The sequence below is a fragment of the Haematobia irritans genome, chromosome 4 (genome assembly GCF_050003625.1).
Source record: "Haematobia irritans isolate KBUSLIRL chromosome 4, ASM5000362v1, whole genome shotgun sequence".
In the NCBI taxonomy this organism is placed as follows: Eukaryota; Metazoa; Arthropoda; class Insecta; order Diptera; family Muscidae; genus Haematobia; species Haematobia irritans.
Genome location: NC_134400.1, coordinates 182,240,410 through 182,258,030, shown reverse-complemented (window position 1 = coordinate 182,258,030; position 17,621 = coordinate 182,240,410).

Sequence of the window (17,621 nt, the reverse complement as noted above, 5' to 3'; positions counted from 1 at the left end):
GATTTCCAATTTCAGACAAATTGCATGAAAACTACGGTTTCTATAAGCCCAAGACCCCAAATCGGGAGGTCGTTTTATATGGGGACCATACCAAAACATGGACCGATACTCACAATTTTTGGCACACGTATTTGTGGTCCTACAATACCTCTAGATTTCCAATTTCAGGTAAATTGGATAAAAATTGCGGTTTCTATAAGCCCAAGAAATAAAATCGGGAGATCGGTCTATATGGGGGCCATTAGCGTAGCTAGACAATTTTCCTAAGGGGGGGCTATAGCCCCCCTAGCTAGAAATTTATAGACTGAACTTATAGGTTCAATTAATGTTTTATTTCATAAAATTGAATAAAAAATTAGACATCAAAATAACTCGTCAATTAATTTATAATAAAGCAACTAAAAGAAGTTCCACACTTTTCCCAGCAAAAAAATTGTGCGTTGTTCTAAAGGCACAACTTTAGAAGTACTTCCAAAAATGTCCTCAATTATTTTAACTACATAGGAAGTTTTTTTAATTGATTTTTTTATATTTGAATGTGTAGTTTTTTGTTTTTTTTCAAATAGTTTAAAAAAAGAGTAAGAATAAATAAATTGGTACAAATTATTCAAATTTTGCCACAAAACTGCTAAATCCATTATAGAAAAATCGATATCAAAAAAATTTTTAATTCACATTCAAAACACTGAATTCAGATCACCTTAAAAAGTGATGCAAATTCATTGCAACGGCTGTTGAAACGGTGGACATTTGTCCTATGACAAGCTCATATTACATTCATTGCTTCTCCGCCAATTTTGCACCACTTCTAGACCCAAAAAGAACATTTTCACTACTTTTTTGGCGACGCTTTTTCGCAGCATTATTAAGATATTAATTTATGAAAGAATAGTTTTAATATCAATTACTATTTTTTTTAATTAAATTGACTAAACTAAATCAATCATAAGTTCAACCACAGCTTTATTTCATAAATATCTGACTTCAAACATTGCCATCGGCAACTGCTACCACAACCCAAGTAATTCGATTGTTCATGAAAGTCTTTAGCGGAACTTTGTGCAATTGTATATACTTGTTTAATTTTTATAAAAATTAAAAAAAAAACTATTGACATTTATTGAAAAATGGAAAATCATAAATAGAGTTTCAAATTCTGGGGGGGCTAAAATTTTTCTGGGGGGGTCTAAGCCCCCTCCCCTACGCTTATGATGGGGGCTATACCAAAATATGGACCGATACTCACAATTTTTGGCACACGTATTTGTGGTCCTACAATACCTCTAGATTTCCAATTTCAGGTAAATTGAATAAAAATTGCGGTTTCTATAAGCCCAAGACCCCAAATCGGGAGGTCGTTTTATATGGGGACCATACCAAAACATGGACCGATACTCACAATTTTTGGCACACGTATTTGTGGTCCTACAATACCTCTAGATTTCAAATTTCAGGTAAATTGAATGAAAACTGCGGTTTCTATAAGCCCAAGAAGTAAAATCGGGAGATCGGTCTATATGGGGGCTATACCAAAACTTGAACCGAAACTCACCATTTTTGGCACACCTCTTTATGGTCATAAAATACCTCTAGATTTCAAATTTCAGGCAAATTGGATAAAAACTACGATTTCTATAAGCCCAAGACCCCAAATCGGGAGGTCGGTTTATATGGGGACTATATCAAAACCTAGACCGATATAGCCCATCTTCGAACTTGACCTGCCTGCAGACAAAAGACGAGTTTGTGCAAAATTTCAGAACGATTGCTTCATTATTGAAGACTGTAGCGTGATTACAACAGACAGACAGACAGACGGACATCGTTATATCGTCTTAGAATTTCTCCCTGATCAAGAATATATATACTTTATATAGTCGGAAATCGATATTTCGATGTGTTACAAACGGAATGACAAACTTATTATACCCCCGTCACCATTCTATGATGGTGGGTATAAAAAAAATTACGTGTTTTGACTGTTTTCTGAAGGGAAAAAATACGGTGGAAGCAAAAACTTGGCTTGATAATGAGTTTCCGGACTCTGCCCCAGGGAAATCAACAATAATTGATTGGTATGCAAAATTCAAGCGTTGTGAAATGAGCACAGACGACGGTGAACGCAGTGGACGCCCGAAAGAGGTGGGTACCGACGAAAACATCAAAAAAATCCACAAAATGATTTTGAATGACCGTAAAATTAAGTTGATCGAGATAGCAGAGGCCTTAAAGATATCAAAGGAACGTGTTGGTCATATCCTTCATCAATATTTGGATATGCGGAATCTCTGTGCAAAATGGGTGCCGCGCGAGCTCTCATTTGACCAAAAACAACAACGTGTTGATGATTCTGAACGGTGTTTGCAGTTGTTAACTCGTAATACACCCGAGTTTTTCCGTCGATATGTGACAATGGCTCCATCACTACACTCCTGAGTCCAATCGGTAGTCGGCTGAGTGGACAGCGATCGGTGAACCGTCTCCGAAGCGTTGAAAGACTCAAAAGTCCGGCGGCAAAGTAATGGCCTCTTTTTTTTTGGGATGCGCATGGAATAATTTTTATCGATTATCTTGAGAAGGGAAAAACCATCAACAGTGATTATTATATGGCGTTATTGGAGCGTTTGAAGGTCGAAATCACGGCAAAACGGCCCCATATGAAGAAGAAAAAAGTGTTGTTCCACCAAGACAACGCACCGTGCCACAAGTCATTGAGAACGATGGCAAAAATTCATGAATTGGGCTTCGAATTGCTTTCCCACCCACCGTATTCTCCAGATCTGGTCCACATCGACTTTTTCTTGTTCTCAGACCTCAAAAGAATGCTCGCAGGGAAAAAATTTGGCTACAATGAAGAGGTGATCGTCGAAACTGAGGCCTATTTTGAGGCAAAACCGTTTTGGAGTACTACCAAAATGGTATCAAAAAATTGGAAGGTCGTTATAATCGTTGTATCGCTCTTGAAGGGAACTATGTTGAATAATAAAAACTAATTTTGACAACAAAAAAAATGTGTTTTTCTTTGTTAGACCGGGGACTTATCAGCCAACCTGTTATATGGTCTCTAACAACCATGCAGGAATTGGTCCATATCGGTCCATAATTATATGTAGCCACCATATAAACCGATCCCCAAATTTGACCTCCGGAGTTCATGGATGAGCAAAATTCGTCAGGTCCGGTTGAAATTTGGTACGTGGTGAAATTTGTTACATTGCGCTAGTATATGGCCGCTAACAACCATGCCAAAATTGGTTCATATCAATCTATAGTTATATATAGCCGATCCCCAAAAATAATCTACCAAAATTTTATTTCTATAGAAAATTATGTCAACATTTTATTACTATACAAAATTTTGTCAAAATTTTATTTCTATAGAAAATTTTTTCAACATTTTATTTCTATAGAACATTTTGTCAAAATTTTATTGCTATAGAAAATTTTGTCAAAATTTTATTTCTATTGAACATTTTGTCAAAATTTTATTTCTATAGAAAATTTTTGTCAAAATTTTATTACTATACAAAATTTTGTCAAGATTTTATTTCTATAGAAAATGTTGTCAAAATTTTATTTCTATAGAAAATTTTGTCAAAATTTTATTTCTTAGAAATTGTCGAAATTTTATTTCTATAGAAAATTTTGTCGAAATTTTATTTCTATAGAAAATTTTGAAAAAATTTTATTATTATAGAAAATTTTGTAAAAATTTTATTTCTATAGAAAGTTTTGTCAAAATTTTATTTCTATAGAAAATTTTGTCAAAATTTTATTTCTATAGAAAATTTTGTCAAAATTTTATTGCTATAGAAAATTTTGTCAAAATTATATTTGTATCGAAATTTTGTCAAAATTTTATTACTGTACAAAATTTTGTCAACATTTTATTACTATACAAAATTTTGTCAAGATTTTATTTCTATAGAACAGTTTGTCAAAATTTTATTGCTATAGAAAATTTTGTCAAAATTTTATTTGTATCGAAATTTTGTTAAAATTTTATTACTGTACAAAATTTTGCCAAAATTTTGTTAACATTTTATTACTGTACAAAATTTTGTCAAAATTTTATTGCTAAAGAAAATTTTGTCAAAATTTTATTTCTATAGAAAATTTTGTTAAAATTTTATTACTGTACAAAATTTTTTCAAAATTTTATTTCTATAGAAAATTTTGTCAAAATTTTATTTCTATAGAAAATTTTTGTCAAAATTTTATTACTATACAAAATTTTGTCAAAATTTTATTTCTATAGAAAATTTTGTCAAAATTTTATTTCTATTGAAAATTTTATCAAAATTTTATTGCTATAGAAAATTTTGTCAAAATTTTATTTCTATAGAAAATTTTTGTCAAATTTATATTACTATATAAAATTTTGTCAAAATTGTATTTCTATAAAAAATGTTGTCCAAATTGTATTTCTATAGAAAATTTTGTCAAAATTTTATTTCTATAGAAAATTTTGTCAAAATTTTATTTCTATAGAAAATTTTTGACAAGATATTTTCCTATAGACAATTTTGTCAAAATTTTATTGCTATATATAATTATGTCAACATTTTATTTCTATATATAATTTTGTCAAGATTTTATTTCTATAGAAAATTTTGTCAAAATTTTATTTATATAGAAAATTTTGTCAACATTTTATTTCTATACAAAATTTTGTCAAAATTTTATTTCTATAGAACAGTTTTTCAAAATTTTATTGGTATAGAAAATTTTATCAAAATTTTATTTCAATCGAAATTTTGTCAAAGTTTTAGTTCTATAGAACATTTTGTCAAAATTTTATTGCAATTGAAAATTTTGTCAAAATTGTATTTCTATCGAAATTTTGTGAAAATCTTATTACTATACAAAATTTTGTCAAAATTTTATTGCTATAGGAAATTTTGTCAAAATTTTATTTCTATCGAAATTTTGCCAAAATTTTATTAGTATACAAAATTTTATTACTATACAAAATTTTGTCAAAATTTTGTTTTTATAGAAAATTTTGTCAAAATTTTATTTTTATAGAAAATTTTGTCAAAATTTTATTGCTATAGAAAATTTTGTCAAAATTTTATTGCTATAGAAAATTTTGTCAAAATTTTATTATAGAAAATTTTTTCAAAATATTATTTCTATAGAAAATTTGTCAAGTTTTTATTTCTATAGAAAATTTTGTCAAAATTTTATTTCTATAGAAAATTTTGTCAAGTTTTCATTTCTATAGAAAATTTTGTCAAACTATATTATATACGTATTTAATCGGCCTTTTTTTTGTTTAATATATACCCCGTGTGGACTAACTTACAAGTGGGAAAACGGTGTTAAAAAGTTTTAAGATACCTAGCCATCGGCAAGTGTTATCGCAACGCAAATAATTCGATTGTGGATAACAGTCTTTAGTACAAGTTTCTATGCAATCCATGGTGGAGGGTACATAAAATTCGACCTGACCGAACATACGGCCGTATATACTTGTTTTTATATGTTATTCTTCAAAAGCAAGAAATATCGGAAATAACATCAAATTTTATGTTAAGAATTGGCTACCTTTGCACTATGGGCTAAATCATGATTTTAGCGGCAAAAATACTTCCCACCAAGTTAGCTTCACCAAATTTGGTGAGTAGATTTGTAGGTATAAAACAAGTATATACGGCCGTAAGTTCGGCCAGGCCGAATCTTATGTACCCTCCACCATGGATTGCGTAGGAGTTTCTACGCAAGAAAGAGTAACATCTACAATCGAATTACTTGGGTTGTGGTATCTTAAAACTTCTTAACATCGTTTTCTAAATTGTGAGTTAGTCCATACGTGGTATATATTAGACAATTATTTGTAAGTCTACAAATAATTAGGAATCCATATGGACTTTTTGCACGGTACGTAGAGAGCTAGAATTGAAATATGGGGGTCGCTTATATGGGGGCTATATACAATTATGAACTTGATATGGACCAATTTTTGTGTGATTGGGGATCGATTTATCAGAGGGCCATTTATAACTATAGACCGATATGGACCTAGTTAGGCATGGTTGTTAACGACCATATACTAGCACAATGTACCAAATGTCAACTCACTCGGATGCAATTTACTCCTCCAAGAGGCTCCAAAACCAAATCTCGGGATCGGTTTATATGAGGCTTTGTATGATTATGGACTGATATGGACCACTTTTGGCATGGTTGTTAAATAGCATATACTTCCACCACGTACCAAATTTCAGGCAGATCGGATGAATTTTGCTTCTCCAAAAGGCACCGGAGGTCAAGTCTGAGGATCCGTTTATATGGGAGCTATATATAATTAAGGACTGATAGGAACCAATTCCTGCATGGTTGTTGGATACCATATACTAACATCACGTACCAAAAAATTTTGAAGTTCTTCCAAAGGCACAACTTTAAAAGCACCGCCAAAAGATGTACTCCCAAAGATGTTATTTTTTTAACTAGACAGTAAGTTCTTTTAATTCAATTATTTATAACTCGCTTTTTTCTTATTTTTAATGGGTAAATTAATTTTTTTGTTTCAAAAAGTTAAAAACAAAGTAAGCTTTAATAAAATGGTAAAAATTATTGAAATTTCGTCGAAAAAAAATTCAAAATCCATTCAAGAAAAATTGCGAATTTTTCCAAATATTTTAATTTAAGCGTTTCGGACAAGCGTTAGAATGTATTAAAAATCATAAAAAAAAATTAAAAAGATTATTTATTTGTCAAAATATGACAACATTTTTTAATTCACATCCAAAGCACTCAATTTGAATCACAGAGTAAGAAGTGGTGCAAATTCAGTTTGACGGCTATTAAAATGGTGGACATCTGTCCTATGACAAGCCCATGTTAAAGTCATCGCTTCTGCGCCAATTTAGCAAAACTTCCGCATCCAAAAAGAACATTTTCACTACTTTTGTGGTGACGCTTTTTTTGCTGGGATATTAAGTCGGAAAAATTTCATCTTCATGCTCAAAGCCCCAAAAATGTTGAAAAAATTACAATTTTTTCACCGATTTTTTTTGGATTTCCTACTAAAGCTCATGAATTATTGAAAACAATCGAGGTAAGAAATGTAGCCTATATAATTATGAACAACTTTCTGGTACACACAAAGTTCATACGACTACACCTTAAAAAAAATTTTTGCAATTTTATTTGTTTTTTTTTTATTTGTAATCCAAGCATTTTAAAACGTTCAGTGACTTTCCGAGTAAATTGATGTTTTTTGTGTTTTTTTTATTTTTATTATAGTATGTGTATTTTATTATTTGATGTAAATAGTCTTCCGAGTTTGATTAAAATGTTAAGTGGATCAATGATTTTTATACCCTGCGCCACACTGTGGAACAGGGTATTATAAGTTAGTGCATATGTTTGTAACACCCAGAAGGAGACGAGATAGACACATGGTGTCTTTGGCAATAATGCTCAGGGTGGGTCCCTGAGTAGATATAACCATGTCCGTCCGTCCGTCCGTCCGCCTGTCTGTGAACACATTTTTGTGATCAAAATCTAGGTCGCAATTTAAGTCCAATTGCCTTCAAATTTGGCATATGTTCCTAATTTGGGTCAGAATAGAACCCTATTGATTTTGGAAGAAATCGGTTCAGATTTAGTTATAGCTCCCATATATATCTTTCGCCCGATATGCACTAATATGGACCCAGCAGCCAGAGTTTTATACCGATTTGCTTGAAATTTTGTACAAACATAACACTTAGTCCTATAGTAAAGTGTGCAAAATTTGATTGAAATCGGTTCAGATTTAGATATAGCTCACATATATATCTTTCGTCCGATATGGACTTATATGGCCCCAGAAGCCATATTTTTGGCCGAATTTGGTTGAAATTTTGCACTAGGAGTACAATTACTAGTATAGTCAAGTGTGCAAAATTTGATTGAAATCGGTTCAGATTTAGATATAGCTGCCATATATATCTTTCGCCCGATATGGACTAATATGGTCCTAAAAGCCACAGTTTTGGCCCAATTTGGTTGAAATTTTGCACTAGGAGTACAATTAGTAATATAGTCATGTGTGCCAAATTTGATTGAAATCGGTTCAGATTTAGATATAGCTCCCATATATATGTTTTTCTGATTTCGACAAAAATGGTCAAAATACCAACATTTCCCTTGTAAAATCGCCACTGCTTAGTCGAAAAGCTGTTAAAATGACTCTAATTTTCCTAACCTTCTATTACATATATATTGAGCGATAAATCATAAATAAATTTTTGCAAAGTTTCCTTAAAATTGTTTCAGATTTAAAATTTTCCCATATTTTTTTTATACCCTGTTCCACACTGTGGAACAGGGTATTATAAGTTAGTGCATATGTTTGCAACACCCAGAAGGAGACGAGATAGACACATGGTGTCTTTGGCAAAAATGCTCAGGGTGGGCTCCTGAGTCGATATAGCGATGTCCGTCTGTCCGTCTGTCCGTCTGTCCGTCTGTCCGTGAACACATTTTTGTAATCAAAGTCTAGGTCGCAGTTTTAATCCAATCGACTTCAAATTTGGCACAAGTATGTGCTTTAGCTCAGAATAGATACCTATTGATTTTGGAAGAAATCGGTTCAGATTTAGATATAGCTCCCATATATATATTTCGCCCGATATGGACTTAGATGGCCCCAGAAGCCAGAGTTTTACCCTAATTTGCTTAAAATTTTGCACAAGAAGAACAATTAGCACTATAGTCAAGTGTACCAAATTTTATTGAAATCGGATCAGATTTAGATATAGCTCCCATATATATCTTTCGCCCGATATGGACTAATACGGTCCCAGAAGCCAGAGTTTTACCCCAATTTGGTTGAAATTTTGTACAGGGAGTAGAATTAGCATTCTTGCTATGCGTGCCAAATTTGGTTGAAATCGGTTCAGATTTAAATATAGCTCCCATATATAGCTTTCACCCGATTTACACTCATATGACCACAGAGGCCAATTTTTTGCTCCGATTTAGTTAAAATTTTGCACAGGGAGTAGAATTAGCATTGTTGCTATGCGTGCCAAATTTGGTTGAAATCGGTTCAGATGTAGATATAGCTCTCATATATATGTTTTTCTGATTTCGACAAAAATGGTCAAAATACCAACATTTTCCTTGTAAAATCGTCACTGCTTTGTCGAGAAGTTGTAAAAATGACTCTAATTTTCCTAAACTTCGAATACATATATATCGAGCGATAAATCATAAATAAACTTTTGCGAAGTTTCCTTAAAATTGCTTAAGATTTAAATGTTTCCCATATTTTTTTTTACTAACATTGTGTTCCACCCTAGTGCATTAGCCGACTTAAATTTTGAGTCTATAGATTTTGTAGAAGTCTTTAAAATTCTGTCCGGATCGAGTGATATTTAAATGTATGTATTTGGGACAAACCTTTATATATAGCCCCAACACATTTGACCGATGTGAAATGGTATCGAAAATCTAGATCTACAAAGTGGTGCAGGGTATAATATAGTCGGCCCCGCCCGACTTTAGACTTTCCTTACTTGTTTTTATTATGGTATGTGTATTTTAGTTGATGTAGTCTTTCGAGTTGGATTAAAAAGTGTATCAATGAATTTTTTATTGGAAAAGTTTTCAGCTTCAATCGACTTTTTAATGGGATATATTTTGGTGATATATGAACATTTCTTCTGTGTATTTTTTGTTGTTTGTACGATTTCTAGAAACCCAAGATTCCATATCGGTTGTCCGTTGATGTCGGAGCTACATCAAAACATTAACCGATATAGGACATCTTCGAACACGACCTGCCTGCTAGCAAAAAACGAATCTGTGCCAAATTTCAGGATGATAGCGTCATTATTAAAGTGTGATTACGTCAGACAGACGGACTTGGTTATATCGTCTTAGAATTTCTACCTTGCTTTGTTTCTTTTAGTTCCTAAAACTGACGATTTTCACATTTCAGAAACATGATTTTTTTTCTACATTTAGTTGTTGTCCTACCGAACTCAAAAACACTATTAATTTCATTAATTTTCCCTTTTTAATGAATAAAACACTTAAACGACGCAATTGCTTCAAATCATTGCCATTCACACCTTTAGTTCCGTTTGTAGCGCCACCATAGATGCATACAATGAGCAAAGGTAAAAACAAGCTAAAATTAATTGCTCATGCATATGTCACCACCCTTGGTGGCCTCCTGGACGATGGTTGGGATGTAGTGGCTTGGCTTTGTTTGGTTTGGTATGTTCTTCGATTGATTGCAGCGCACATATGTCCTTTAATCGCTAAATGTTCTTGTGATACAGTTGTTATCCTTGGCGTTCATGCTATGCATATGCGCCGCCTCGAAAAACACAACACTCTCATAATCGTCAGCGGCAATGTGTCTTCCAAAAATGCAGAAGAACAACTGCAACAAATACAAAAAACAATGGGAACAACAACAACAACAACAACCACCATTGTAAACTAATATCAATAATCCCTAATCGAGGCTAGGAGAAACCCCATAAGCCCATGGTTGTTGTAGTCCTCACCTGGTTTTGCAACACACTCGCTCTCTCTGTACAGCACAATCACCTTTTTCCCCTGAACATTGTAAAGAACAGAGTGTGTCTATGTTGCAATAGTGGCGGCTGCGGCTGCTGCTGTTGGTATTATCCTTAGCCACTGTCACCATGCGGCTGTTGCTGAATGTGTTTCGTTATTAGGTCAAATGGAGGGTTTTCCTCACACACATATGTGCCATGCTATAATACTGGGCGCACATGCGCATTATCCTTGCAGCTTTTACCAAGAGCCAGGCCTTTTGCTATTGCCATCCGTCCTTGCCTACTGCCTCACAAATGACATACTCAGCTCTATGGGCTCAAGAGCCCCGAATAAAGACCATGTGTTTGGGCATAGTTTTTTTTCGGTTTCCCTGGCAATACTCGGCTACTGCTGTTTGTCCGTCTGTCTGAAGTGCGTAAATGCATCAGGGTTGAATGAATGAACACCGTGCTGCACACATTGTTAATCGCTGGCATTCAAAGGATCCTGTTAAGGAGTCATTAGGCTTTTCACTATCATTGGATGATGGCTGTTTAAGTATTTTGACATTTATGCTCCGGAAAACACCCCGTGAAAACCGATTGTGTAATTTGGACATTTGTTGTTCATTATATCGGCGTTTTTTGTTTCTTTCTCTTTGTATTCCATGACATGGAAATGTGTTTTGATTTTTTTTCACTTTCTTTTGGAGGACATTGTTTGATGATTTTCTCGTTTGTGTTTTTGCAAATGAGATGATCATCACAATATGATGGAATGATGTTTGCTTGTTGGTTTGTTATTGAATGAAGAGAATTGCACTAAGTATATACACTCAAAAAAAGTCAACCCTATATTTCACTAAAGCCCACTCAATTTTAGTTCATCGAATTATTACGTTTTAAGAAAGTTTCCATGACTTTAATAATTTTGTACGTACGTTAGTTAAATTAACTAAAACCGAGAAAATTCTCCCAAAAAATAGTTCAGAATTTCTTAAAATTTGTACTTTGTAAAAAAAACAAGTATAAACGGCCGTAAGTTCGGCCAGGCCGAATCTTATGTACCCTCCACCATGGATTGCGTAGAAACTTCTACGAAAGACTGTTATACACAATCGAATTACTTCGGTTGTGATATCTTAAATCGTTTTCTAAATTGTGAGTTAGTCCACACGTGGTATATATTAGACAAAAAGGTATGTAAGTCTACAAATAATTACGAATCGATATGGACTTTTGCACTGTATGTAGGGAGCCAGAATTGAAATATGGGGGTCGCTTATATGGGGGGCTATATACAATTATGAACTTGATATGGACCAATATTTTTGTGTTTGGGGATCGATTTATCTGAGGGCTATATATAACTATAGACCGATATGGACCTAGTTAGGCATTGTTGTTAACGGCCATATACTAGCACAATGTACCAAATTTCAACTGACTCGGAGGAAATTTACTCCTCCAAGAGGCGCCAAAATCAAATCTCGGGATCGGTTTATATGGGGGCTATATATGATTATGGACTGATATGGACCACTTTTGGCATGGTTGTTAAATATCATATACTACCACCACGTACCAAATTTCAACCATATCGGATGAATTTTGCTGTTCCACAAGGCACCGGAGGTCAAATCTGGGGATCGGTTTATATGGGGGCTATATATAATTATGGACTGATATGAACCAATTCATGCATGGTTGTTGGATACCATATACTAACATCACGTACCAAATTTCAACCGAATCCGATGAATTTTGCTCTTCCAAAGGGGATCCGGAGGTCAAATCTGGGGATCGGTTTATATGGAGCTATATATAATAATGCACCGACGTGGACCAATTTTTGCATGGTCATTAGAGACCATATACTAACACCATGTACCAAATTTCAGCCGGATAGGATGAAATTTGCTTCTCTTAGAGGCTCCTCAAACCAAATCTGGGGATCGTTTTATATGGAGGCTATATATAATTACGGACCGATATGGACCAATTTTTGCATGGTTGTTAAAGACTATATACCAACACAATGCACCAAATTTCAGCCGGATCGGATGAAATTTGCTTCTCTTAGAGGCTCTGAAAGCCAAATCGGGGGTCGGTTTATATGGGGGCTATATATAATTATGGACCGATATGGACCAATTTTGGCATGGTTGTTAGGGACCATATACTAACACCATGTACCAAATTTCAAACGGATCGGATGAATTTTGCTCCTCTAAGAGGCTCCGGAGGTCAACTCTGGGGATCGGTTTATATGAGGGCTATATATAATTATGGACCGATATGGACCAATTTTTGCATGGTTGTTAGAGACCATATACTAACACCATGTACCAAATTTCAGCCGGATCGGATGAAATTTGCTTCTCTTAGAGGCCTCGCAAGCCAAATTTGGGGGTCCGTTTATATGGGGGCTATACGTAAAAGTGGACCGATATGGCCCATTTGCAATACCATCCGACCTACATCAATAACAACTACTTGCGCCAAGTGTCAAGTCGATAGCTTGTTTCGTTCGGAAGTTAGCGTGATTTCAACAGACGGACGGACGGACATGCTCAGATCGACTCAGAATTTCACCACGACCCAGAATATATATACTTTATGGGGTCTTAGAGCAATATTTCGACGTTTTACAAACGGAATGACAAAGTTAATATACCCCCCATCCTATGGTGGAGGGTATAAAAATTGTAAACTTTACCAATAATGCTTCCAAATTGAACTTCGTTTGACACAAAAAACATTTTTATACCCTCCACCATAGGATGGAGGTTATAATAACTTTGTCATTCCGTTTGTAACACATCGAAATATTGCTCTAAGACCCCATAAAGTATATATATTCTGGGTCGTGGTGAAATTCTGAGTCGATCTAAGCATGTCTGTCCGTCCGTCCGTCTGTTGAAATCACGCTAACTTCCGAACGAAACAAGCTATCGAGTGCAAACTTGGCACAAATAGTTGCTAATGATGTAGGTCGGATGGCATTGCAAATGGGCCATATCGGTCCACTTTTACGTATAACCCCCATATAAACGGACCTCCAGATTTGGCTTGCGAGGCCTCTAAGAGAAGCAAATTTCATCCGATCCGGCTGAAATTTGGTACATGGTGTTAGTATATGGTCTCTAACAACCATGCCAAAATTGGTCCATATCGGTCCATAATTATATATAGCCCCCATATAAACCGATCCCCAGATTTGACCTCCGGAGCCTCTTAGAGGAGCAAAATTCATCCGATCCGGTTGAAATTTGGTACATGGTGTTAGTATATGGTCTCTAACAACCATGCCAAAATTGGTCCATATCGGTCCATAATTATATATAGCCCCCATATAAATCGATCCTCAGATATGTCCTCCGGAGCCTCTTGGAGGAGCAAAATTCATCCGATCGGGTTGAAATTTGGAACGTTATGTTAGAATGTGGTCTCTAACAAACACGCACGAATTGGTCCATATCGGTCATAATTATATATAGCCCCCATATAAACCGTTCCCCAGATTTGATCTCCGAAGCCTCTTGGAGGAGCAAAATTCATCCGATGCGGTTGAAATTTGCAACGTGGTGTTAGTATAAGGCCGCTAATAACCATGCCAAAATTGGTCCATATCGGTCTATAGTTATATATAGCCGATCCCCAATCACACAAAAATTGGTCCATATCGGTTAATAATCATGGTTGCCACTCGAGCCAAAAATAATCTACCAACATTTTATTTCTATAGAAACTTTTTTTAACAAAATTTTATTTCTATAGAAAATTTTGTCAAAATTGTATTTCTTTAGAAAATTTTGTTAAAATTTTATTTCCATAAAAATTTTTTTTTCCAAATTTTACTTCTATAGAAAATGTTGTCAAAATTTTATTTTGACAAAATTTTATTTCTATAGAAACTTTAAACTTAATTATATACGTATTTAATCGGTCTTTATACCCTGCGCCACACTGTGGTTAGTGCATATGTTTGCAACACCCAAAAGGAGACGAGATAGACACATGGTGTCTTTGGAAAAATGCTCAGGGTGGGCTCCTGAGTCGATATAGCCATGTACGTCTGTCCATGAACACATTTTTGTGATCAAAGTCTAGGTCGCAGTTTTAGTCGAATCGACTTCTGATTGGGCACATGTATGTGTTTTGGCTCAGAATAGATCCCTATTGATTTTGGAAGAAATCGGTTCAGATTTAGATATAGCTCCCATATATATATTTCGCCCGATATGGACTTATATGGCCCCAGAGTTTTACCCTAATTTGCTTAAAATTTTGCACAAGAAGAACAATTAGTACTATAGTCAAGTGTGCCAAATTTTATTGAAATGGGTTCAGATTTAGATATAGCTCCCATATATATCTTTCGCCCGATATGGACTAATACGGTCCCAGAAGCCAGAGCTTTACCCCAATTTGGTTGAAATTTTGCACTAGGAGTACAATTAGTAGTATAGTCAAGTGTGCCAAATTTTATTGAAATCGGTTCAGATTTAGATATAGCTCCCATATATATCGTTCGCCCGATTTACACTCATATGACCACAGTGGCCAATCTTTTACTCCGATTTAATTGAAATTTTGCACAAGGAGTAGAATTAGCATTGTAGCTATGCGTGCCAAATTTGGTTGAAATCGGTTCAGATTTTGATATATCTCCCATATATATCGTTCGCCCGATTTACACTCAAATGACCACAGAGGCCAATCTTTTACTCCGATTTAATTGAAATTTTGCACAAGGAGTAGAATTAGCATTGTAGCTATTTGTGCCAAATTTGGTTGAAATCGGTTCAGATTTAGATATATCTCCCATACATAGCTTTAGCCCGATTTACACTCATATGACCACAGAGGCCAATTTTTTGCTCCGATTTAGTTGAAATTTTGCACAGGGAGTAGAATTAGCATTGTAGCTATGCGTGCCAAGTTTTGTTGAAATCGGTTCAGATTTAGATATATCTCCCATATATAGCTTTCGCCCGATTTACACTCATATGACCACAGAGGCCAATGTTTAACTCCGATTTAGTTGAAATTTTGCACAGGGTGTAGAATTAGCATTGTAGCTATGTGTGCCAAATTTGGTTGAAATCGGTTCAGATTTAGATATAGCTCCCATAGATATGTTTTTCTGATTTCGACTAAAATGGTCAAAATACAAACAATTTCCTTGTAAAATCACCACTGCTTAGTCGAAAAGTTGTAAAAATGACTCTAATTTTCCTAAACTTCTAATACATATATATCGAGCAATAAATCATAAATAAACTTTTGCGAAGTTTCCTTAAAATTGCTTAAGATTTAAATGTTTCTCATATATATACCCTGCGCCACACTGTGGAACAGGGTATTATAAGTTAGTGCATATGTTTGTAACAGGGTGGGTCCCTGAGTCGATATAACCATGTCCGTCTGTCCGTCCGTCTGTTTGTGAACACATTTTTGTGATCAAAGTCTAGGTCACAATTTAAGTCCAATCGCCTTCAAATTTGGCACATGTTCCTAATTTTGGTCAGATATGCACTAATATGGACCCAGCAGCCAGACTTTTATACCGATTTGCTTGAAATTTCGTACAAACATAACACTTAGTCGTATAGTCAAGTGTGCAAAATTTGATGGAAATCGGTTCAGATTTAGATGTAGCTCCCATATATATCTTTCGCCCGATATGGACTAATATGGTCCTACAAGCCAGAGTTTTCGCCCAATTTGGTTGAAATCGATTCAGATTTAGATATAGCTCCCATATATATCTTTCGCCCGATATGCACTTATATGGACCCAGAAGCCAGAGTTTTATCCCGATTGAAATTTTGCACAATGAGTACAATTGGTAGTATAGTCATGTGTGCCAAATTTGATTGAAATCGGTTCAGATTTAGATATAGCTTCCATATATATTTTTCGCCCGATATGGACTTATATGGCCCCAGAAGCCAGAGATTTGACCCTATTTGGTCGAAAGTTTGCACTAGCAGTACAATTAGTAATATAGTCATGTGTGCCAAATTTGACTGAAATCGGTTCAGATTTAGACATAGCTCCCATATATATGTTTTTCTGATTTCGACAAAAATGGTCAAAATACCAACATTTTCCTTGTAAAATCGCCACTGCTTAGTCGAAAAGTTGTAAAAATGACTCTAATTTTCCTAAACTTCTAATACATATATATCGAGCAATAAATCATAAATAAACTTTTGCGAAGTTTCCTTAAAATTGCTTCAGATTTAAATGTTTCCCATATTTATACCCTGCGCCACACTGTTTTAATAACATTGTGTTCCACCCTAGTGCATTAGCTTAAATTTTGAGTCTATAGATTTTGTAGAAGTCTATCAAATTCTGTCCAGATCGAGTGATATTTAAATGTATGTATTTGGGACAAACCTTTATATATGACCCCCAACACATTTGACGGATGTGATATGGTATCGAAAATTTTGATCTACAAAGTGGTGCAGGGTATAATATAGTCGGCCCCGCCCGACTTTAGACTTTCCTTACTTGTTTCTTACTAAAATTGTGTTCCACCCCAGTGCATTAGCTAACTTAAATTTTGAGTCTATAGATTTTGTAAAAGTCTATCAAATTCTGTCCAGATCGAGTGATATATAAATGTATGTATTTGGGACAAACCTTTATGTAAAGCCCCCAACACATTTGGCGGATGTGATATGGTATCGAAAATTTAGATGTACAAAGTGGTGCAGGGTGTAATATAGTCGGCCCCGCCCGACTTTAGACTTTACTTACTTGTTTGGTTATTAATTTATTCTGTATTGTGCATATTACCAAACACAAACACGCATAACATAAATTTAAATTTATCACTCTCTGCATAGTGGCTTTAGTGGATCACACTTCTAGCTGTTTCGATTGTCCATAATGTTCTCCATAAATATGCCCAAAAATTACCAACATGAGCTAATTTTCCATAATCGTCATGAACCGTATGAGAAACATCTGGGTTAATTTAACGCCTGCATATGACACTCTGGCCACACAATTTGTCACACACACACACACATATGTGGAGGGCACTCTGGATGCAAGCAACCAGCAGTAGTTGGTTGTCATGTACCCACC